Here is a 7,691-nt window from a genome sequence, read left to right as displayed (position 1 = left end):
TCCGCCATTTAGTAAAATAATGCATGGATGTGGAAATTCGTTTACAAAGCTGCATATTCGTTGGTCGAGAAGATTTACCATGGTCGCAGAGGTGCGCTTTGCAGGTACAATATCGCCTTTGATTTTTATGGTAGAGTTAAACTAGTGAGCCTTAAAGCAATAGCAAGAACAACACTTTATTTCCACCCTAAATTAAGTTAAATTTACAGTACAAGAAGAATAAAAATAAATTAGGTTCATGGCTGCCCAAAATAACCACCATTGGCTAATTAAATTGGGCAATTATCCTTAGTGTTTAATAGAATAATTTCTAAAATGGGTCAGGTACTTAGGACTGAGATAACAAAATACAACAACACACAGACACATAGACAAAAAAAATAAGTTTACTTAAATAATTTAGTGAAAATAAGCTGGAAATAGAGTATAATTATGGACAGATTAACTAAGTAATGAATTAAAGTAAATGAATTAAAGTGCTACTATGACCAAAATTTTTGTTTTTCTTTTCGTCTTTTTCTAAAGTCAATTTGTTCAATAAGTCTATATTTAACTAGCGCGCTAGAATTTAGAACGTTGCGAGCAATATAAGCCTTGAAATAGCTTGCCGAAAATCGTGGAAAACCCGTCCGCCATTACTCGGACGTCTAAAGTGAGCCAGCGACTGTACTGACAAGCGGATTTATGCATGAGTTGGTCCGTGACGTCATATGCGCATCGTCGCTTCGAGCTTCGAGTGTTCCAAGAGAGAATATACTGAGAATTAACAGGGTTATAAAAGGTATTTCGTCGACAAATTCTTCGTCTAGTTTGCCCGGCGACGAAACCCAAGAGAGCCGCGACGAAGAGACATTGCAATTTAGCGGTATCGTTTCTTATAATGAGAATTTAAAGCCGTTTGACGTCGGTCTAAAGGGCAATGTTTGTATGCAAATACTTCAATATTTATTTCATTCGATGCTGTCGTCTTCTTGTCCAATCGAAGCACCGATCGAAGAAGCCTCGAAGAACGAAGAGGAACGGCGATTCATGGACTACATACGTTTGAATACATGGTATGATGAGAACGACATTGAATAGTTAGGATAAAATGTCTGCAATATTTGAATTAATAGAGAGCTCTGCATATATATACATGTAGGTTGCTATCGCCGTTTGCGAAGGATTGAAATGATCTTTACTGTTGTTTTCACTCTTGTAATCTATCATACACGCCATGGGCATAAAATCTATCTCAGCTGTTTATTCCGAAAAAAGCTTTATAAACATGAAATAATGTAAAATTTATACAAAAAAATTAAAGTCAACAAGAGGTGCAGGTGATCAATGGATTTAGCTCCTTGAGTTTTATACAGTTTTACCTTCCTTGACTACAATACAGGTAATAAACCTCTTTAAAACTAAGTGTTTTAATGGGTAATAACACTTCAGATATCTAGCTTCAGCCAGCATTCAGTATTCCTGTTTCTTAAAATAAGAAAACCATTTGAATGCTGTATAGAGTCCTTCACTCTATTTACTGATAATGTTATGAAACTGTCCCACAAGTAGCAGCAAAACTGGGTAGGAGTAGTTTTTCTTATTCATTTCACCCATTTGTTTTCCTCTTGGCACCGTGATTTTTTGATGATAAAAATAACTGAAACAATATATGCACAACATGGGAACAAGTAAAATAATATTAAGGGTATAAAGTTTTAAGTTCATAAACGGGAACACCTGGACCTCAAACAAACATTGGGACCTTGATCAAACGTTTCCATTTTTGAACCGGCATTTAAATGAAGCCTGCGGTGAGTCGGGGTCTGGCATCTACTCAAGAAAATATTTTTTATGGTATCATATGCAATATGACAGTGGCTCTTTCTAGAGAATATCACTGGCAGTACATTGTGCATCTGCAGTATGTGTATGTAATTGAGAGTTCAATTTTGGGACTAATCTTGTGTTAACTTAACGTGACTGTAAACAAGCCAGCTCCGTGTACCACCCTAAATAAATTGCTCCCTTGATGCAAAAAGGCAAAGTCTGCATGCAAGCCTGCTTGCCCATCAGGCCAAAGCATATCTTGGTTTAAGTAGGATTAAGCAACCTGGATGAGATGGAAGTACAATTGCATCACAGGTTTAACCTCCCCACTCCCCCCACATACATGTAATGACACTGGTCTGGGCTCACACCTAAACAGCTTGATTCAGAGTCTTGCGCAGTGACCATTAGGTCACCGCACCTAAATCAAAACAACTACCCCATTGCTATGCAACATTTTTATTTATGGTACAGGTTTGACTGTATTTGTTGTCGGCTTCGCAGTTCATGTATACTCTTTAAATAAATACATATATAATGGTTGCAAGGGTCCTGTGTGACCTCAAAATTGCCCCCTTGTTACAAAAAGGCAAGGTCTGCATGCAAGTCTAGTTGCCCACCAAGGACTTGCATGCCCTCGTCACACCATCAATTAACCAGTTCCCATTCTACACTTGGAGAGGAGGCACCATGAGAGTAGTCTTACCCAAGAACACAGCACAATGACACGAGTAAGAGTCCACACCTGAACCGCTTGATCCGGAGTCCGACAACTTACACTTAGGCCAGCTCACCTCAATCAATACAACATTTTTATTTATGGTACAGATTTGACTGTACTTGTGTTAGAAATTATGATGGATCAGCAGCTCAGGGGTTCTCCGGCACATTCACATGATTTATTGTTGGCTACTACATTCTTAACTTATGAACAAAAAGAGCATGCCAAAAATAAATATATTGCAAACTTAAAATAAAGAGTAGCTAGGATTTCATCGGTGCTCTGCTGCACACAGCATGAGTGATTGGCACAGGTCATAATTATAGCTCATGGCCCCTGTTGTACTTAAGTATAATAAAGATATACTGAGTAAAATCCGGATAGCATGTATGTCTCTGAGACAGGCTAACACTGTTCTATCCTGAGATTACTTCTCAAAAAATGTTTATGAATACTATAAGTGCACAATGAAGTACAGTCCTACTGTAGTGTTTTATATTGCATGGCAGAAATAAACAAGTGACCAATAAACAGTGTATACAGAGGACTACAATGGAAACATTTTCAGTACATAATCAGTAAAAAGATATTGCTAAGGGTTTGCATCCTCTGTATGTACTTTCACATAATGTACCGCCTCGTGCGAATTTATTAAGTTTATTTGTACAATAGAGGATATAATTCAGGAACATACAGGCCGATTTGCCCAAAAATTACCTTTTTGACATGAAGTATTTACAATAAATTTAAAAATGACTATTCTAGAACACGAGAGCTTTAGCAACAGAAGTAAATTACGCCACTCACCCAATGTTTTGCTTCTAAAAAGGAGCGAATACAGTAAACTCACTGTAGATAATTCGAAGCATTCTATTCTATTCACTTCCCTTGGATAGTTGAAGAAGTTAACCTCGCAAAGGTTGCAGGGAGAAATATCTATAAAGCATTTCCAAGAGTACAAGTTTCCCTCAAAGTTATCAGACGATCTATTATTCATCTTGCGTGGTTCGGGCGAGTTAAAAATTCCGCCTCTTGAAATGTTTTCTGCCACTATGTTGTGCAAAAGTGACCTGGAGATGCCCTGAAGTATGTTTAAAAACATTTTCGCAGTAGATACGGCTTCTACATCACTACAGATTAAAAAGAAAACCAATGTTTTTCCAGATCGGTCACTCCAGCCTTCGAAGAAGCCATTTTGTTGATGCGCATATGACGTCAGCATGCTCTCGCCCCAACTAGTTCCAGATCTCTATTTGGTCCTCGGACATTTTTGAATCTAGTAATGGCGGCAAGCCAAAGCCGAAGTTTACGCGTGAAATAAGTGGTCTTCCAATTCGAATTTGAACTTAAAATTTGGCAAGGTTACTATTTAATGTAAGTACTTTCAAAAACCGAAGAGAAAAGGAAAGGTAAAATTTTGATCATAGTACCACTTTAAGTAAAAGTAAATGAATTAAAAATAACACAATCTCAATGTCTTAAGTTTGTGCAACAAGGCAACCATAGACGATACAAGAACTCTAAAAATTAAATCGAAAAATATAACAAGGGAATAAATAAAGTACAATTTCGATTTCTCGAACCCTCAGTTTCTCGAGCTCCCGATTACTCGAATCAATTTTCGTTTCCCTTGGATAGTACTTCTCTGTAATTTTACCGCGGTTTCTCGAACCCCCGATATCTGGAAGCAATTTTCGTTTCCCCTGGAGGTTTGAGGTTGGGATTCTACTGTATCTCAAATTAACCGATGAAACGGGGACACGATCTCTTAAACTTATTCGTGTCTGTAAATCTTTTGTTCTTTCTTTGTTTTGCCTTGGGTTTGTTTGGCTGAGAATAAAGATATTTTGAGTCCCATTCTAACTACATGGGACTGGTATTTTTTTTGTTCTAGGGTTAACTGATGTTTGCGATCCGCGAAGAAGGTACAGTCATTCTTGTTCAGTTTCAAAATAATTTTGCACAACCGAAAACAATCATGATGTGGAAAACACTAATACCTCTTTTAATGCAAAAATTCTGTTTTATGTCTTTGTTTACATTTCTCCGTGATTCGCTCTCTTTTCGATGTAGGGCGATCAGTAGCTTCCCGAGATTTAAAAAAAAAATAAAATTGGTTTTTCAGATTTCAAAAATGCCGATGCCACAATAACTGTTAAAGAAGACATCAACAAAAGGAAAGAAGAAATAAAATCGAAAAGAGTACCAGGTAACACTTCGGCAAAAATTTCATGCTATACGGCGAAACAATGCAAATAAACATTGTGAAGAGAGTAATTATAAAAGGGATGTAATTACCACACAGTCAGAGCGATACAATATAAATAAGTGACAATTCATTGAAAAGGTGTTTATTAATAAGCGACAAAATGGCAAACATGCAATAATTTAATAAGTGACCTTTTGTCTTCGGTATACTGTCTATTAGAAAGGTTGATCTCTTTTACAGTTTTTGCTTATGAGTCGTATCACAGATGGTTATTAGCTCTTAAGCATATAAAGTTTTTTTAAGAACACAACAATTTTTGCCAACTTGACAGACAACGGGACTACACAGAACAAGTGGCAGTTTGTCAACTTATTCTTTTTATTTTTTGTGAAAACCTCAAACAAGCAAATATATTTTTTTGTATTCGGCAGTTTGAATCAATAAATTGATTCGGCGTTTTTGATTTGTAAATTTTATTGAATGTTTTGTTAAGTGAAAACGCGTTTCTGAAAATGAAATTTTGGTACTCTCAAATGGTTACTTGAATGCAAATCGAGTGGAATTCGACAGTGAAAAATCGTGTTTTTCGATATTAAAAAAAGATGAAGAATTTTACTTGCTGTCTTGTATTTTGCTGATTATTATTTAGTCGTCGTGTTGATTCCTTTCATTGGGAGCCTTTTTGATAGGTTTGGCCTAATTTTGGTTGGATTATATCAGTTATATCGACGGAATGTCTTTTTCTCAACGAAATGTCGGGGATGTAGGCAAAGTTCTCTGGTAATACATTGGTCAAATAAACTGTTACAACAATTTCAGTTCACAGCGATAGAAATGAGAGGACAAGAATAAATAAAATAAAATTCAGCTTAGTTGCAAATGAGAGGTCATATTTATTCGGTTCGAGGTATATACGTATTTAATGCAAAATAATTTAACTTCAAACGGAAAAGCACAAGCACGCGTGACTCTGCATGGTAAAAGTTGGTTTCCTTCGGTGTGCCGTTTCCTTCGCGACGATTGCTCGAGTCAAACAAACAGAAAATTAGTTTACGAAGACAATAAGATATGACTATAAGAGAGAAGCTTGCATTATTGAACCACTGTTGTGAAGAACAAAACGAAAGGATCTTTTTTCGGACTTGTTTACGGTTAGACGGATCGCCACATACATTCATGTACCTACATATTATACATATTATGTCCGTTGAAGTAAAAAAAAAGTAAAAAACAAATGTAAATGTTTTTTGATAGTGGTCATGCATTTAGCTTCGTATTTTTATTTCGAAGCGAAGTATTTTTATGTCATTAAAAATGACTGAGTTTTCATCCTATCGGGTCATAGCTTGAGGAAAGAAGTCAAGTTAAAAGTTTTGTTGAGGTGATGAAAGCACTGATTGTAGAATCAAATTTTAGTGAGTGCTCGTTTGCTCGTGGTCGCATATCTTAACACAAGTGCTCGCCTGCTCGGTTTTCAGTGGGGCAGCTTTTTGAAAAGTGCTCGTTGCTCGCAAGGCTAACTCTTGTCAATGTTCGTGCTCGCAAAAAAAAAAACGCTATGCTCGCAAAGACCATTTGATACCCCAGAATTTTATATTAGTTTTTTTTTACGAATTTGCAAATCATGCAAATGCTTCGGATTACAGATCTACCAAATTATTATACTGGATTAAACGGAATTTGGTTGGGATCCCAGATTTTATTGTTTTATCTGTTCTGTCGGACTTTTTAGGACCTTTAGTCCGCATACATAGCTGGTTTGTTGTGAGATCGCAGGAGGTAGCAATGTATCAACCACCGGAATGATGGCTCCGGAAAAAAAGACCATTAAATGGTCCGAAACGGGACCTTTTGCTGAGAATTTCATGCGAGAGAGAAAATATGGAATCCAAAACTAAATACTGCGCCGTCCTCTCCCACAGAAAAGTTGATTCCTACAGCTGTAAGCGTTCAAGATTTCCTTTGTTTCCAAAACATTCAAAACTAGTTTTGTTTCGTTTCGCTTTTGTTGTTTTATTATTATTTTTTTGGCGTCATTTCTTCTCCACATCAAGTCATTGAGTTGAGTTAGTAACTGAGGCGGAAACGAGAAAGTCAAAAAGCACAGACGAAAGTCTATCAAAGGAGTTCACGAATCACACGATCGTTGGTCTTCGAATTTTTCTGATCTTTCCGTAATAAATTAAACTGCTTTGAAAAATAAAGTGATTGCTTTATATTTCTCCCTTGCACTAAGTGCTTGGTGGCAAATAGATCACTATTAAATGCAAATTCGCGACAAAAAAGGAAGAACAAAAGAACTCGAAATGGTTCCGGAGAAACATGCAATGGGTGTTTTTCGCACTACAACTTTATCAAATTCAAATGAGTGACAGAATGAAAAAAAAAAAGATACGGCCAGCAGAATCAGACGCGAGATGTTTCTAGAGAAAAAAATGTGGTGGTTGGTTTTGTCCTACATTGGAATTTCTCAAATAACTACCTGTAGGCAATTTGCTACAGTATAAAAACGCAGTTTGTTAAATCGCAAATTAATATTTGCGGATTCCTATTGAATCATAGCACCCAACTGATTGTCTTGAGTTGGAATCTGTTCGGAAGGCCTTTATCAAATCTCCACAAACATTCGGAGTAAGTGTGCATGTTGAAAGATTGGGTTCCCTTAGTGAAACGTAGATTCGAACTTTCTTGATATGGGAAATATATTGCCTGTTTTGGAGATATAAAAATGTCATTTTGGATCTTTTGGTTACGAAAAAGGCCGACCAAGCCGCGATTTTCGGATAGGCATCAGAAGCTCGTAAATTTGTTTTTCCTAAAACTTTCTTCCACCTAAGTATTTTAGCTAGAGAACTCGAACGCATCAAACTATATTTTAATATAATGGCCCGTTAAAAGGCCCTAAACGAGATAGGAATTAGAACAGAATAGGATGTTCCATGAAGTCTTCAA

General features: G+C 36.6%; 1 protein-coding gene across 3 annotated transcripts in view; it reads left to right on the top strand.

Annotated features, from left to right (window-relative positions):
* The window catches only part of LOC144635075 (tumor necrosis factor ligand superfamily member 14-like), a 255,865-nt gene that overhangs the window by 243,458 nt on the left and 4,716 nt on the right, over nt 1-7,691 (top strand). The window contains exon 1 of one of the 3 annotated variants that reach the window (XM_078494155.1): nt 65-104. The exons of the other annotated variants lie outside the window; for them this stretch is intronic. The gene's annotated coding sequence lies outside the window, so the exon portion shown is untranslated. Of the gene's footprint in view, nt 1-64; nt 105-7,691 lie in introns of those variants that run through there. 3 annotated transcript variants of the gene reach the window in all.

Source organism: Oculina patagonica, chromosome 13 (genome assembly GCF_052425735.1).
Source record: "Oculina patagonica isolate OP01 chromosome 13, crgOcupat, whole genome shotgun sequence".
Classification (NCBI taxonomy): domain Eukaryota; kingdom Metazoa; phylum Cnidaria; class Anthozoa; order Scleractinia; family Oculinidae; genus Oculina; species Oculina patagonica.
Note: the sequence above shows the minus strand (reverse complement) of the source record. Positions and strands in the feature narration are given on the sequence as shown.